This window comes from Bufo bufo, chromosome 3 (assembly GCF_905171765.1).
Source record: "Bufo bufo chromosome 3, aBufBuf1.1, whole genome shotgun sequence".
NCBI classification, from domain to species: domain Eukaryota; kingdom Metazoa; phylum Chordata; class Amphibia; order Anura; family Bufonidae; genus Bufo; species Bufo bufo.
The window spans coordinates 689,927,939-689,946,080 of record NC_053391.1 but is presented as its reverse complement, the minus strand read 5'-3'; positions in this window follow the sequence as shown (position 1 = coordinate 689,946,080).

Sequence of the window (18,142 nt, the reverse complement as noted above, 5' to 3'; positions counted from 1 at the left end):
GCTGGCGATGTCCCTACAGCAGCTACATGAGACGGTGGCGCAGCATGAAACATGCCTAGTAGATCTAGAGCAGAGACGTACCTCGTTAGAGGAGGAAAACTCCAAATCCAACCAGGCTATCCAGGAGTTGCAGAACCATAATATCATATTGAGAGACCGTCTTGAGGACTTAGAGAACCGTTCCAGGCGGAATAATTTGAGACTTCTGGGACTACCTGAGATGGTGAAGGCGCAAGCCCTTAAAGAGATCTGTGAAATTGACCTACCACGGGCCCTAGGGCTAGATGGAAAACATAAAGTTGAACGAGCACATCGGGTCGGACCGCCACCAGACCCACATAGTTCACCTAACCGGACCAGCAACAACTCACAGCAGAGGCCCCGACCAGTCATCATGCGGTACCTGGACTACTGTGATAAGGAGGTGATTCTTAGGGCCTACAGAACCAGGAGAGGTCCCTTGAAGATTAAGGGACAGGTCATACTGCTATTTGTGGACTACTCTGCTCAAGTCGCAAAACAAAGGAGGGAGTTCAGCAGATTATGTTCGGCTTTGTACCGTTGGCAAATCAAGTTTCAACTACAATACCCGGCTACTCTGAGAGTTGCCATGCCAGATGGAACTTCTGCTGTATTCGGTGACCCCTCCGCAGCGGCGGAGTCCCTGCAAGACCTACTGACCGTGGAGGACATGCGAGATCTGGCTGACCGAGGTGGTGTTAAATTTAAGCAATGGGGGAGATCAAGCAGCCCTGAAGGGAAACATTTTCCCCAGAGAGAACGAGGCCGCAGAGGCGGAGAGCAGCCCCCTGGAAGAGGCCGTATATCTCGTGTCAGCTAAGGACTCAAATTTAGCCTGATATGGTTGTTTGAACAGTTATGCTTGCCCAAATACTGACGATAGGTATAGTGAAGAGGGTGAAGCTATTATTATTATTATTATTGGCGCTAACATGTTTTTAACTTGCTTAGTTTTCAGCATTTAAAGGGGTTGTGTGGGCCGCTACCATCACGGGGTAGAGGATGTGCTATGATGTAATAGTAATCATATAAAGAGGCGGTGAGGGGTGGGAAGGTCCTGGCAGCTCAGAAAAAAAGGAAGCCCCAATAAGTAAGGGGAAAGAAAGGTGAAAGGAGAAGTTAAATTTAATCTTAGGTGTTGGCATAGTACGTTCTAAAGTTAGTATTTGAAGGGGGGGGAGGGGATTTTATTATAATTGCTGGGGATTTGTTGTCCTACTTTTCAAGGAGCTATATTCTAGTCGACTAGGTGGCAAGGATTTAGAGCCTCCCCGTCTACTACAATATAGCACTTAGGGTAACTGGAATATGAAGGTCATATCCTAGAATGTTAAGGGCCTAAGGTCACCCCACAAGAGATGGATGGTGCTGCGTCACTTGAAGAGAGCCAATCCGGATATAGTGCTACTTCAGGAGACGCACCTCACAGAGAGCGATTTTGCAAGAATGAATAAATTGTGGGTAGGGAAAGTGTATGGTTCGGCTTCGGTTGCCAAAAAAGCCGGAGTACTAATCCTAATTAACAAAAATCTGAATTGCCAAGTTCTAGGATCAACATCGGATGGAGAGGGTCGACTCACCCAAATCCAGATTGCAATCCAAGAAACCCATTATAGTATCTATAATGTTTATGGCCCCAACAAAAATAATGAGAATTTTTTTAAGGATCTAGAAATCAAACTACTATCTGACCCCTGCACGAATAAAATAGTGGGGGGAGATTTCAATTCTGTGGTGAGTGACGAGGAAGATAGGCAGTGCGGTAACTCCCCAAAGGCAGCTACAAGCAAACAGGACAGAGCCCTAGGTAGGCTGATGGAAGGGGTGGGTTTGATAGATCCATGGCGCCAATTACACCCTGATGATAGATCATACTCCTTCTATTCTCACCCGCAAGATTCCTGGTCGCGTATTGATTATATTTTGATCAGCTCCGACTTGATGAGAAGGGTGGAAAAGGCTGATATTGGCGACTTGGTGATATCAGATCACTCCCCAATTTGGATACAGATAAGAGATACCCAAGGGACCCGACTATCTGTGGAGATTCCCTTCAAATTTGATAGCGAGCGAAGACTTTACCAACAAATTGATAGCATGGTGGGAGGAGTATTCTGGTGACAATCAGGAGCACGCAGATTCATCGGAGTTGTTATGGAACGCCTCCAAAGCGGTTATTCGGGGGAAAATTATGAGCTATGTTTCTGGGCTTCGGAAACAAACTCAAACAAGATTTGAGCAAATGAGCCAGCTAGTAAGAAGCTCTTGTCAGGAGTATAGGAGTAATCCCACCGCCCTTAATAGACAAAAGTGGCTAGATGCCAGGGGAGCTTTTGAGGCCAATGAAAAGAACAGAGAGTTGCTAAATAATACAAGTCTCACAGCTACACTGCATAAATTTGGGAATAAATCTGGTCGTCTAATGGCAAATCTTGCAAAAGGCAGACGAGCCCCCCAGTTCATATCTGGACTTAAGGAAAAGAAAGGACGAGTTATCACTGACCCTTCCAAGATAAACTTAATGCTAGGTGAATACTATGAGAAATTATATCAAGATGTTACTAAGCCTGATCTTGCAAATTCCCTCTTGGAAAAAGTTAAATTACCTGGTCTCAGCGCGGAACAATTGCAATACCTTAATAGGGAAGTAGGACTTGAAGAACTTCAATCTGTCATTAAGAAGTTAGGTAATACTAAAGCACCCGGCCCAGACGGTTACCCCCGGGAATACTACAAAGCACTGTTAGGTCAGGTATCCCTGGTCCTATTAAAATGGTACAATGAAGTACTAAATGGTAAAGCATCCTCAGACAAGGAGAATATCTCCTATATCAAATTACTTCCCAAACCGGGTAAAGACCTCTTATTACCAGGGTCATACAGACCGATTTCACTTATTAATGTGGACACCAAGATACTTTCTAAGATCTTTGCGGATCGCTTGGCGACCATACTACCTTCACTTATCGGTAAAGAACAGGTGGGGTTTGTGCAGGGCCGTTCAGCGGTAACAAATATCCGTACTGTATTGACGGTTCTGGACAGGGTTCGTCACCAACCGCGACCTGGGAGGCTCCAGCCATGCTCACCTTGGATGCTGAGAAAGCTTTTGATAATGTGAGATGGGCATGGCTGAAGGCAGTGTTGGATAAGATGGGATTCTCAGGGACTTTTAGGATATTCCTTACACAATTGTACAGACTCCCTAGGGCACGGATATATACCCCGGGTTTCTTGTCCAAACCCTTCTACCTCCAAAAGGGGACACGTCAGGGGTGCCCCCTATCGCCCCTGTTGTTTAACCTTTCCATAGAACCATTAGCTAGGTTCTTAAGCCACTCAGATAACTAAAGGTCGCAATATTCGCTGACAATATAATGCTATTCATAGCCAACCCAAAGAAACATATAGAGCAGATCTTCCATGCTTTGAATCACTTCGGATCCTATTCAGGATATAGACTGAATGCATCAAAATGTGAGCTGCTGGCTCTATCCCAAACAGATACGGGGGGATATCAGATACCTAAGCATTTGAGCATAACCAAGGCACAAGGGAGTATCAAGTATTTGGGCATAAACATTGGCAGAGACCCACACTCATTATACACCCTGAACTTTCCCCCTCTCATAGCGAAGATAGTGCAAGAGCTGGATAGATGGCAGGGACTGCCGTTAAACCTGGTTGGTAGATGTCACCTCATTAAGATGATGAGTATGTCCAAGCTTTACTATCCACTCCAGACTATCCCTTTACTTATTCGCCATGCAGATATTCAATTACTCGAAAGTAGATTTACCCGTTTTATCTGGCAGGGAAAAAGGCCCAGAATCTCACTGGACAAGTTAAAACTAAGGAAGGAGGAGGGAGGTTTGAACTTTCCTGATATCAGAGGCTACAACTTGACTTGCATAAGTAGACACATCCTGGATTGGGTAAACGGGACAAGTCATTACTCTAACCTGGCCTTGGAGCTGGAGTTGGTGCGGCCCTAGGACCTGGTGGCTTTGTTGCATGCAAAAAGACCCAATTTACCTGCACACATCAAGTCCTCTCTTGTAGTAAGAGATACAACAATAGCTTGGAAGACCCTCAGAACCCATTTTCATCTTCCATACCAGATATCCAAACACCTCCACTTACGGTAGAGCGTATTTTTTAAAGAATGGGCCCTCAAGGGGATAAAAAAAACTAGGTGACATGTTCCATGAGTCTGAGGGAAGGTGGGCGACTCTGCAGGAATTAAAAAGTAAATTTGCACTAGGAAGTTCTTCATTCATGCAATATACTCAGGTTAAAAGTTATTGTAGGAACTTATCTAGAGACCTGTCGAAGGAATGGAAACCCAACGACTTTGACTGGTTTCTAAGTGTCAAAACAAAGAGGTCATTGTCAATGCTACACCACGTGAGACAGGTGGAGAGCTAAAGATCCTAAGGGAATATTTAAAAAATGGGGTGAAAAATTGGGGGTGGCGGAAATACATGAGACGGTTTGGTCAGGAATCTCAGCAATGCGTAAGGCCATAATAAATGAAAAATGGAGGGAAACCCACATAAAAATTCTACATCACGCTATCTGTGGGTTCGATATACCTAGTTCCCCAGCTAATCCAGGTAGAATTACTGCATGCCCCAAGTGTGACACCCCTAAGACAGATTTATATCATGGTTTATGGAAATGTTCGAAATTAAACAGATACTGGGAGGAAATTAGCCAGATGTTGGTTAGGATTAGTACAATACGTGCGGCAATCACGCCATTAGTGGCAATACTACATTGCGACGCGGCAAATCAAACAGTTAACCAGGCCTCAGAGAAAAAAGGAGGTGAGTTCTCTAAAATACCATTGGTGGGCCATAAACTGTTTATGGTAGCCAAAAGATGTCTGCTGCAGCTATGGCTATCAACTGCAGTCCCTACACAAGTAATGGTGGTAGCCCAAATGCGCAACCTATTCCATTTGGAATGGTTGGAAGCGCTAAATTGCAAAGAAGCGCTTGGACAGCGTCTATTTCAAACATGGAAAAGGTTTGTTTTGGCATATGTTCCACGCACAGAATACATGAAAATAATGAGTCCATTCAGGTTGACAACTTGGTATCTAAAGGAAGATCTGAAAGGGGATCTAGGTCCATTAAAAGTATCCAGATAAAACTCAGCCGTTATATCCAGACTCGCTAGGAGACCAAGCGTAATTACCGTTAGAAAGGGGAAGTTAACCTAACATGTCCGCAATATTTGCCCATGCGGAGCCACCTTTATTGAGATTAGAGTTTCTTTGAAATATATCTAGGATAACTGATCTATATTAGTTGGGTTGGGAAGGGGGGGGGTGGAGACCAGGAGGTTCGCCAGTTTATGTAAAAGTCTGATTTATGGGGAGGGGGGGGGGGGGGGGGGGGAAAAAAGAAAATGAGATTCCAGATGTATTATTTGTACTGATCTTTATTATACTCTGATTGATGTAATGCAATGCTGTATGGAGGAAAATGTAATGACTCCAAATTGCTTGACATGTGTAATTTGATGGATAATGTATGGATTCTCACAAACTTAATAAAAAGATATAAAAAAATAAAAATGAATGGAACACTATCCCAGCCATTCCCGATTACGAATGGGACCCGTCAGGGCTGTCCACTATCACCTACATTATACGTCATGGTTATGGAGACGTTATTACCAGCCATACGGGAACATCCTGGCATAAGAGGCATCAAAGTCAACGATAGCTCCCCTGAATTCATAAATGCTGCTTATGCGGATGATCTTCTGGTAATGCTCACCAACCCTGTCGAGGCCTTTCCGCATCTTCTATCCCTTTTTAAGCAATATGGGAGGATTTCTAATTTTAAGCCCAACTACACAAAATCGGAAGCAATGAATGTATCATCGCCAAACAAAATGATCTCCTTACTGAAGGGTACGACACCGTTCATTTGGCAGAGCTCGCATCTTTCCTACTTAGGGATTAAGATACCTGCTAGTTTAGACCAAATTTTCACTCTGAACTTTAGCCCCTTATTAAAAGATGTGCAAACCCAACTTCACTCTTTTAAAATCCCTTATGTTTCTTGGATGGGAAGAAAGAATCTTTTAAAGGCCTTCATCATGCCCAGAATCCTTTACGTGCTTCAGATGTTGCCCATTTTTCTCCCTGTGTCCTTCTTCTGTCAGGTCAGAAGACTTTTTAGAACATTCTTATGGAGTGGGAAAACTGCCAGGATAGCCCATAATAGGCTGATACAGAGAAGGAACACAGGGGGGTTTGGGTTGCCGGATGCACACCTTTATTATCAGGCGATACATCTGAAGAGATGGATACAACTACACACCTCTAAATACCAAACCTGGGGTAGTGAATTAGAACTTGCTCAACTCTCCTCAGTTCAGAAAGCGGGTCTTTGGTGCCTCAACACTTCAAATCTCAGGTCGCAAGTTTTACTTGGGGGAACTGCCTCAGTGATTCAGCAGTTAAATAAAACTCTTAATCTTCTGAACAACCTCTCCCCCTCCATGCCAGCGGACCTACTACTGTCACGGGGTTCCGAAGGTGCACTCGGTCCCCCATTGCCCGCAGAACTGTTGCTTAGCTTTTGGAATGAGGTTCTGTGTTTGACCTCATTCCCAGGGCGGCTTTACTAGCTGGGTGGCTCCCTGCTCCTAGTCTGCCTTGAGCGCCGAGCTGATCACTCGGTGCTCGACTGGTTGGTCTGTCGGTCATGTGACGCTGGCCACGTCACATGACCCTCACTCCCCACTATAAATACAGGCAGCCTGCTGGCTACAGGTTGCCTGTTAATTTCTAGGTTCCTGGCTATTTGTTGGACTACTGAATATTTACCTGATCCTGTTCCCTGACGATCCTCTGCCTGCTCCTCCTGTACTGCGCATACATCCTGGTATTGTGACCTCGGCTCCCACCTGACTACTCTCTTAGGACTCCTCTTGTACTTCGCTACTCTCCTGGTATTTGACCCCGGGTTCTCCTGACCATTCTTTGCTTAATCCGTTGTACTGCGTAGCTCTCTTGGTTCTGACCCGGTCCGTTCATGTTCCGTATTTTGTCTTGTCTGTCTTCCCTGCACATATCCTAAGTTAGGGACTGCCGTCCAGTTGTCCCCTGTCATCAGGACTCGTGAGGCAAGTAGGCAGGGCCAGGGGTGAGGGTGGAGCGCAGTGGTCACTACCCTTCCCCCTGTGTGTGTGTGGACGTGACCGTTACAGATTAACAGGCCCAATAACCACTGTATCACGAATCCTCTTACTACCCTGACTGACCATGTCTCTAACTTGACACAGAGGGTGCAGGAGCTAGGAGAGAAACTCCGTTCTTGTGAGTTAGGGCAAGGTTCTTCCACTCCTCTGTCCTCCAGTCCATATTTTGAACCCCAGATCAAGCTCCCAGAACCCTTTTCTGGAGACCGGAAGAGGTTTCTCTCCTTTAAGGAGAATTGCAAACTCTACTTCCGTTTGCGCCCCGTGTCCTCCGGTCCCGAGAGCCAACGCGTGGGGATTATCATTTCTCTACTACAGGGTGATCCCCAGGACTGGGCATTTTCGTTACCTCCTGGGGCCAGTTGTCTAACTTCTGTGGAGGGGTTTTTTCAGGCCCTGGGTACCCTCTATGACGAACCAGACAGGGCCCTGGTAGCCGAGAAAGCTCTTAGGGCACTGGTTCAGGGCCATCTCCCTGCGGAGGAGTATTGCACCCAATTCAGACGGTGGTGTGTCCCCTCAGGATGGAATGAACCAGCCCTGAAGAGTCAGTTTAGGTCTGGTCTATCTGATAATTTAAAAGATCTATTGGTCAATTACCAAATTCCTGAGACCTTAGAGGAGATGATGACCCTAGTTGTCCGACTTGACAGACGAGTTAGAGAGAGACGACAAGAACGACAGTTCTGTTCTCAGATGGTGGTCCAGCCAGAGGCCTTTTCCAGGGACAACACTGAGGTCTCCACCGAGGAACCCATGCAGGTTGGCATGACCCGGGGTAATCTTCGTCGCAGACGCGGAGAGTGCTTCTACTGTGGAGATCCTGGCCATTGGATAAACAAGTGTCCTAAGTGGGACCTCTCTGACAAGTCTTCTAAGGCAAGACAACCTAAAGACCAGGTACACCCTGATTTTTCTAAAGGTAAGCTTTTGGTACCCATAACAATTTCTCTGGGGGTTAATAAGTGGCCGGGTAAGGCCTTTATTGACTCCGGTTCAGCGGCCAGCTTTATTGACTTTGAGTTTGCTTGTAAATTGGGTATACCAATGTTTGCTTTACCTACACCTATCCATGTAATGGCTATTGATGCTACTCCCCTGATTGGTGGTACGGTGAGGTCATGTACCTCTGAAATTTCTCTGTCCGTGGGTGTGTGCCACTCTGAGAGATGTTCTCTTCTAGTCCTGGAGAACCTACCGGTTGAGGTGGTACTAGGGTTGCCTTGGCTCCGTTTACATAACCCCACAATTGATTGGTCCAAAGGAGAGTTGGTGAAATGGGGACCTAAGTGTGACTCATGCTTGTCCGTGGTCCAGGCTGGGGTTTCAGTAAGGTCTAATACATTACCCTCTGCTATTAAGGAATATTCTGATGTGTTCTCGTCCCTTACTCCAGAGGTTCTACCCCCCCATAGACCTTATGATTGCGCCATAGAGCTAATTGAGGGTGCCGAATTTCCTAAAGGTCGAATTTATAATCTTTCAGGGCCCGAACGCAAGGCTATGGAAGATTATATTAAGGAGAGCCTTGCTAAAGGGCATATTAGACCTTCAGTCTCTCCTATGGGAGCAGGGTTTTTCTTTGTTAAAAAGAAGGATGGTGGTCTTAGGCCTTGTATTGATTACCGGAGATTAAATAAAATCACTGTCCAAAATAGATACTCTCTCCCATTGATTCCGGATTTATTTAACCAGGTTTTGGGGGCAACCTGGTTTTCCAAGATTGACCTGAAAGGGGCATACAATCTAATCCGAATCAAGGAGGGAGACGAATGGAAGACAGCGTTCAATACTCCGATAGGACACTTTGAATATCAGGTGATGCCTTTTGGACTCAGCAATGCCCCAGCTGTGTTCCAAAACTTAATGAACGATATTCTTAGGGAGTTCTTAGGTAAATTTATTATTGTCTATCTTGACGACATTTTGATATTCTCTCCTGATTTCGAATCTTATGTGTCCCATGTCAAACAAGTATTAGAGGTGTTGAGGGAGAACCAGCTATCCGCTAAGCAAGAGAAATGTGTCTTTGGTGTACAGGAGATACTGTTTCTAGGGCATGTTTTGACTCCTCACGCCTTTAAGATGGATCCTGGTAAGGTTTTAGCAATTAAGGAATGGGTAAGGCCTTCATCCTTAAAGGCTTTACAACGGTTTTTGGGTTTCGCTAATTACTACCGTAAATTTATCATGAATTTTTCTGTAATTGCTAAGCCATTGACCGACCTTACTAAGAAAGGGGCGGATTTGGAGAATTGGTCTACCAAGGCCATTTCTTTATTTGAAACATTAAAAAAGGCATTTAGTAGCGCTCCCATTCTGATCCAGCCTGATCAGGAGAGACCCTTTATTGTGGAGGTGGATGCGTCCGAGGACGGCGCAGGAGCAGTCCTTTCACAAGGTCCTGCTAGCCTCACTAACCTGAGACCGTGTGCCTTCTTCTCTAGGAAATTCTCTCCCACGGAGAGAAACTACGACATAGGGAATAGGGAGCTGTTGGCCATTAAATGGGCATTTGAGGAGTGGAGACATTTTTTGGAGGGGGCAAGGCATCGAGTAACTGTTGTCACTGACCATAAAAACCTAATGTTTCTCGAGTCCGCTAAGAGGTTGAATCCCCGACAAGCCCGATGGGCTCTGTTTTTTACCCGTTTTGATTTATCCATTACGTTCAGGCCAGGAAGTAAAAATGTGAAGGCAGACGCATTATCTCGGAGCTTTCATGCTTTTCAACCCACTGAGACGCCGCCTGAATCCATCCTACCAGCAAACATCTTCTTAGAGGCTCTAACCCAGGATATCTCGGCTCGCATTAAGGCTGAACAACATCTGGCACCGGCATCCACCCCAACAGATAAGTTGTTTGTTCCCGTACAATTTCGTCTCCAGCTGTTGGGTGAGTGTCACGATTCTGCCTTTTGTGGACATCCGGGTATTGAGGGCACTAAGGATCTGGTTTCTAGATCTTATTGGTGGCCCACTCTGACCAGGGATGTCAAGTCCTACGTGTCAGCCTGTGAGGTTTGTGCCAGGTCTAAGACACCTAGGACTCGCCCTGCTGGTAACCTACGACCCCTACCCATTCCCAGTAGACCCTGGTCCCATATCTCGATGGACTTTATAACTGACCTACCGCTGGCGGAGGGTAAGACTGTGGTTTGGGTAGTGGTCGATAGGTTTAGCAAGATGGTTCATTTCATTCCCCTGTCTAAACTTCCGAATACTAAAACCCTGGCGTCTATTTTTGTGAGAGAGATTGTTCGTTTACATGGCATCCCGGAAAATATTGTTTCGGACAGGGGTGTGCAGTTTGTGTCCAAATTCTGGAGGGCCTTCTGTCAAAGATGTAAAATTTTGTTGTCTTTTTCTTCCGCCTACCATCCTGAGAGTAATGGGCAGACTGAACGCCTTAATCAGTCTGTGGAACAATTCCTGAGGTTGTATGTTGCTGATGACCAGCAATTATGTGTCAAATTCCTTCCGTTGGCTGAATTTGCTTTGAATAACCGTGTCAATTCTTCTGCTGGGGTCTCCCCTTTCTTTTGTAACCATGGTTTTCATCCCCGTTTTCATTCTGGGTCGTCCGTCTCCTCCTCTAACCCTGAAGCTGATAAACTCTCCTCCGAACTGTGCACAGTTTGGGCCCGGGTTCAATCGAACCTAGAAAAGGCTCAAAGTTCTCAAAAACTCAAGGCCGATAGGAGACGTTCAAGGGGGGTGAACTTTCAGGTTGGGGATAAAGTATGGTTGTCCTCCAAGAATCTATCTCTCAAGGTAGCTTCTAGAAAATTTGCTCCTCGTTTTATTGGTCCATATAAGATCACGGAGGTGATTAACCCGGTATCATTTAGGTTGGAGCTGCCCGAGTCATTCCACATTCATAATGTGTTCCATAAATCTCTACTTAAAAAATATTTTGAACCGGTAGTACCATCAAAAGCCTCGCCTCTGCCGGTTCTTGTTAATGATGCTGTCGAGTATGTCGTGTCTAAAATAGTGGATGTCAGGAAGGTGCGTAACTCCTTGCAGTATCTGATTCACTGGAAGGGGTATGGACCTGAAGAGAGATCTTGGGTACCTGCCAGGGAGGTTCATGCTCCTAGACTGGTTCGTAAATTTAATTTAGAACACCCTGAAAAGCCATCGCCTGAAGTCTTGGGTCCGGTGGCCCCTCGTAAAAGGGGGGGTACTGTCATGGGGTTCCGAAGGTGCACTCGGTCCCCCATTCCCCGCAGAACTGTTGCTTAGCTTTTGGAATGAGGTTCTGTGTTTGACCTCATTCCCAGGGCGGCTTTACTAGCTGGGTGGCTTCCTGCTCCTAGTCTGCATTGAGCGCCGAGCTGATCACTCGGTGCTCGACTGGTTGGTCTGTCGGTCATGTGACGCTGGCCACGTCACATGACCTTCACTCCCCACTATAAATACAGGCAGCCTGCTGGCTACAGGTTGCCTGTTAATTTCTAGGTTCCTGGCTATTTGTTGGACTACTGAATATTTACCTGATCCTGTTCCCTGACGATCCTCTGCCTGCTCCTCCTGTACTGCGCATACATCCTGGTATTGTGACCTCGGCTCCCACCTGACTACTCTCTTAGGACTCCTCTTGTACTTCGCTACTCTCCTGGTATTTGACCCCGGCTTCTCCTGACCATTCTTTGCTTAATCCGTTGTACTGCGTAGCTCTCTTGGTTCTGACCCGGTCCGTTCATGTTCCGTATTTTGTCTTGTCTGTCTTCCCTGCACATATCCTAAGTTAGGGACTGCCGTCCAGTTGTCCCCTGTCATCAGGACTCGTGAGGCAAGTAGGCAGGGCCAGGGGTGAGGGTGGAGCGCAGTGGTCACTACCCTTCCCCCCGTGAGTGTGTGTGGACGTGACCGTTACAACTACCCTTCGCTACACGCCCAAATGCCAAGCAAATAGCCTTGATTTGGCTTAAAGTGCGCAAATTTAAGACAGAGGAATTCCTAGGGACGGCCTCTGGTGACCTCTCTAATGACCACCCACTTCATGCCCTTATAAAGTCATGTAATTTTCTAGAATTGATTGAGCTTAACTCAGTCTCTAAGCCCCTGATTTAGAGATAACAGACATAAACCATTCCAGTCTTGGTTTGAGAAATTTTTGACATCTGAGACCATCCCTCACAAGCTTATCTCCCTGTGCTACTTGGCTTTGGTTAGTCCCCGCTCTCCTGGAACGCCGCAATACTTGAGGCATTGGGCTGCTGAACTTGACATAGAGCTGAACGAGACTGACATTATGCGCATACACGCGCATTCTCATGGTTTTTCTAGGTGCACCAGGATACAGGAACACACATATACAGTCAGGTCCATAAATATTGGGACAACGACACAATTATAACATTTTTGGCTCTATACACCACCACAATGGATTTGAAATGAAACAAACAAGATGTGCTTTAACTGCAGACTGTCAGCTTTAATTTGAGGGGATTTACATCCAAATCAGGTGAACGGTGCAGAAATTACAACAGTTTGCATATGTGCCTCCCACTTGTTAAGGAACCAAAAGTAATGGGACAGAATAATAATCATAAATCAAACTTTCACTTTTTAATACTTGGTTGCAAATCCTTTGCAGTCAATTACAGCCTGAAGTCTGGAACGCATAGACATCACCAGACGCTGGGTTTCATCCCTGGTGATGCTCTGCCAGGCCTCTACTGCAACTGTCTTCAGTTCCTGCTTGTTCTTGGGGCATTTTCCCTTCAGTTTTGTCTTCATCAAGTGAAATGCATGCTCAATCGGATTCAGGTCCGGTGATTGACTTGGCTATTGCATAACATTCCACTTCTTTCCCTTAAAAAACTCTTTGGTTGCTTTTGCAGTATGCTTTGGGTCATTGTCCATCTGCACTGTGAAGCGCCGTCCAATGAGTTCTGAAGAATTTGGCTGAATATGAGCAGATAATATTGCCCGAAAAACTTCAGAATTCATCCTGCTGCTTTTGTCAGCAGTCACATCTTCAATAAATACAAGAGAACCAGTTCCATTGGCAGCAATACATGCCCACGCCATGACACTACCACCACCATGCTTCACTAATGAGGTGGTATGCTTAGGATCATGAGCAGTTCCTTTCCTTCTCCATACTCTTCTCTTCCCATCACTCTGATCTTGGTCTCATCTGTCCATAGGATGTTGTTCCAAAACTGTAAAGGCTTTTTTAGATGTCGTTTGGCAAACTCTAATCTGGCCTTCCTGTTTTTGAGGCTCACCAATGGTTTACATCTTGTGGTGAACCCTCTGTATTCACTCTGTTGAAGTCTTCTCTTGATTGTTGACTTTGACAAACATACACCTACCTCCTGGAGAGTGTTCTTGATCTGGCCAACTGTTGTGGAGGGTGTTTTCTTCACCAGGGAAAGAATTCTTTGGTTATCCACCACAGTTGTTTTCCGTGGTCTTCCGGGTCTTTTGGTGTTGCTGAGCTCACCGGTGCGTTCCTTCTTTTTAAGAATGTTCCAAACAGTTCAAATCCATTGTGGTGGTGTATAGAGACAAAAATGTTAGAATTGTGTCAACGTCCCAATATTTATGGACCTGACTTTAAGGTCCTTACTCAGTGGTATCAGACTCCGAAGCAAATGTTTATAAGAGGTATGAGACAGGATGACAAATGCTGGAGGTGCTTAGATGCCACAGGCACCTTATCTCATATCTTCTGGTTTTGCCCGAAGATTCGCCCATTCTGGGAGGGAGTCTTGTCCACTATTCAGAAAATCACGCATGTAACTGCAGAAATACCTTCTACCCTTGTGCTCCTATGGCTCCCAACTCCTTCTTTCTTGCCCTCAAGAAAGTGCTTGTTTACTCAATTACTCCAGGCTGCCAGACTGCTCATCCCACAGCATTGGCTGCGCACTGAACCCCCCACTGTGGAGGCATGGCTGAACAAAGTAGATCATATGTGTAGTATGGAGGAGCTGGCGAGTTGGGAGGATAGGAACCACAATAAATACATGAAGCTCTGGACACCTTGGTTCATGTTCAGGGGTGACCAAACAAGCAAGCACTCAACACAAGAGACCACTAACATTACAGTTAAGTAAGCCTATAATCAGATCTGCTAAGTATAAACCTATCATTAGTGTCAAGGATTAACTGTGTGTAACTATCACAACTTTACCTGCGCTTACTGGTACATTTAATGCGCTCTTCTATACTTGACATGCCTATATGATTATGTGTCATGGATAGGTGATTGTTTGTTTTTTGTTTCTTGTTTTTTGTTCCCCTTCCCTATGTTCTTACCTTTTCCCTTGTCCCCTACTTCTTCCTCTCCTTAGTCCTGACCTTAACTCCTTATACTCTCCTCCCCCCCTCTTTCCTTGATTCTTATGTTTTTATACTTACCTGTCATACTGCAATATTCTATACATATTGAGCCACACATCTATAACCTGCGGATAGTGACCGATCAGCGGAATATGCTTATTTAACCCCCGATTATATCCAGAGGGTATTTATGTTTTTTGCCATCTGTATACAAAATTTTTATATGGATATATGTCTCAAAACTGTTAGACTAACGTGATATATTTTTGCGATGTATATGCTGTATTCCATTATCTGCACCATTGTAAACCGCTGCGGTATGCATTTTTGATGTGATTTTCAATAAAAAGAAAATTGTCAAAGAATATAACTACTATAATACTGCTCCAATGTACAAGAATATAACTACTATAATACTGCTCCTATGTACAAGAATATAACTACTATAATACTGCTCCTATGTACAGGAATATAACTACTATAATACTGCTCCTATGTACAAGAATATAACTACTATAATACTGCCTCCTATGTACAAGCATATAACTACTATAATACTGCTCCTATGTACAAGAATATAACTACTATAATACTGCCTCCTATGTACAAGAATATAACTACTATAATACTGCCTCCTATGTACAAGAATATAACTACTATAATACTGCTCTTATGTACAAGAATATAACTACTATAATACTACCTCCTACGTATAAGAATATAACTACTATAATACTGCTCCTACATACAAGAATATAACTACTATAATACTGCTCCTGTGTACAAGAATATAACTACTATAATACTGCTCCTATGTACAAGAATATAACTACTATAATACTGCTCCTATGTACAGGAATATAACTACTATAATACTGCTCCTATGTACAAGAATATAACTACTATAATACTACCTCCTATGTATAAGAATATAACTACTATAATACTGCTCCTACATACAAGAATATAACTACTATAATACTGCTTCTGTGTACAAGAATATAACTACTATAATACTGCTCCTATGTACAAGAATATAACTACTATAATACTGCTCCTATGTACAAGAATATAACTACTATAATACCGCTCCTATGTACAAGAATATAACTACTATAATACTGCCTCCTATGTACAAGAATATAACTACTATAATACTGATCCTATATACAAGACTATAACTACTATAATACTGCTTCTATGTACAGGAATATAACTACTATAATACTGCTCCTATGTACAAGAATATAACTACTATAATACTGCCTCCTATGTACAAGAATATAACTACTATAATACTGCTCCTATGTACAAGAATATATCTACTATAATACTGCTCCTATGTACAAGAATATAACTACTATAATACTGCCTCCTATGTACAAGAATATAACTACTATAATACTGCCTCCTATGTACAAGAATATAACTACTATAATACTGCTCCTATGTACAAGAATATAACTACTATAATACTACCTCCTATGTATAAGAATATAACTACTATAATACTGCTCCTACATACAAGAATATAACTACTATAATACTGCTCCTGTGTACAAGAATATAACTACTATAATACTGCTCCTATGTACAAGAATATAACTACTATAATACTGCTCCTATGTACAGGAATATAACTACTATAATACTGCTCCTATGTACAAGAATATAACTACTATAATACTGCTCCTATGTACAAGAATATAACAACTATAATACTGCCTCCTATGTACAAGAATATAACTACTATAATACTGCTCCTATGTACAAGAATATAACTACTATAACACTGCTCCTATGTACAAGAATATAACTACTATAATACTGCCTCCTATGTACAAGAATATAACACTATAATACTGCTCCTATGTCCAAGAATATAACTACTATAATACTGCTCCTATGTACAAGAATATAACTACTATAATACTGCTCCTATGTACAGGAATATAACTACTATAATACTGCTCCTATGTACAGGAATATAACTACTATAATACTGCTCCTATGTACAAGAATATAACTACTATAACACTGCTCCTATGTACAAGAATATAACTACTATAATACTGCCTCCTATGTACAGGAATATAACTACTATAATACTGCCTCCTATGTACAAGAATATAACTACTATTATACTGCTCCTATGTACAAGAATATAACTGCTATAATACTGCTCCTATGTACAAGAATATAACTGCTATAATACTGCTCCTACGTACAAGAATATAACTACTATAATACTGCCTCCTATGTACAAGAATATAACTACTATAATACTGCCTCCTATGTACAAGAATATAACTACTATAATACTGCTCCTATGTACAAGAATATAACTACTATAATACTGCCTCCCATGTACAAGAATATAACTACTATAATACTGCCTCCTATGTACAAGAATATAACTACTATAATACTGCCTCCTATGTACAAGAATATAACTACTATAATACTGCTCCTATGTACAGGAATATAACTACTATAGTACTGCCTCCTATGTACAAGAATATAACTACTATAATACTGCTCCTATGTACAAGAATATAACTACTATAATACTGCTCCTGTGTACAAGAATATAACTACTATAATACTGCTCCTATGTACAAGAATATAACTACTATAATACTGCTCCTATGTACAAGAATATAACTACTATAATACTGCTCCTATGTACAAGAATATAACTGCTATAATACTGCTCCTATGTACAAGAATATAACTACTATAATACTGCCTCCTATGTACAAGAATATAACTACTACAGGGAGTGCAGAATTATTAGGCAAGTTGTATTTTTGAGGATTAATTTTATTATTGAACAACAACCATGTTCTCAATGAACCCAAAAAACTCATTAATATCAAAGCTGAATATTTTTGGAAGTAGTTTTTAGTTTGTTTTTAGTTTTAGCTATTTTAGGGGGATATCTGTGTGTGCAGGTGACTATTACTGTGCATAATTATTAGGCAACTTAACAAAAAACAAATATATACCCGTTTCAATTATTTATTTTTACCAGTGAAACCAATATAACATCTCAACATTCACAAATATACATTTCTGACATTCAAAAACAAAACAAAAACAAATCAGTGACCAATATAGCCACCTTTCTTTGCAAGGACACTCAAAAGCCTGCCATCCATGGATTCTGTCAGTGTTTTGATCTGTTCACCATCAACATTGCGCGCAGCAGCAACCACAGCCTCCCAGACACTGTTCAGAGAGGTGTACTGTTTTCCCTCCTTGTAAATCTCACATTTGATGATGGACCACAGGTTCTCAATGGGGTTCAGATCAGGTGAACAAGGAGGCCATGTCATTAGATTTTCTTCTTTTATACCCTTTCTTGCCAGCCGCGCTGTGGAGTACTTGGACGCGTGTGATGGAGCATTGTCCTGCATGAAAATCATGTTTTTCTTGAAGGATGCAGACTTCTTCCTGTACCACTGCTTGAAGAAGGTGTCTTCCAGAAACTGGCAGTAGGACTGGGAGTTGAGCTTGACTCCATCCTCAACCCGAAAAGGCCCAACAAGCTCATCTTTGATGATACCAGCCCAAACCAGTACTCCACCTCCACCTT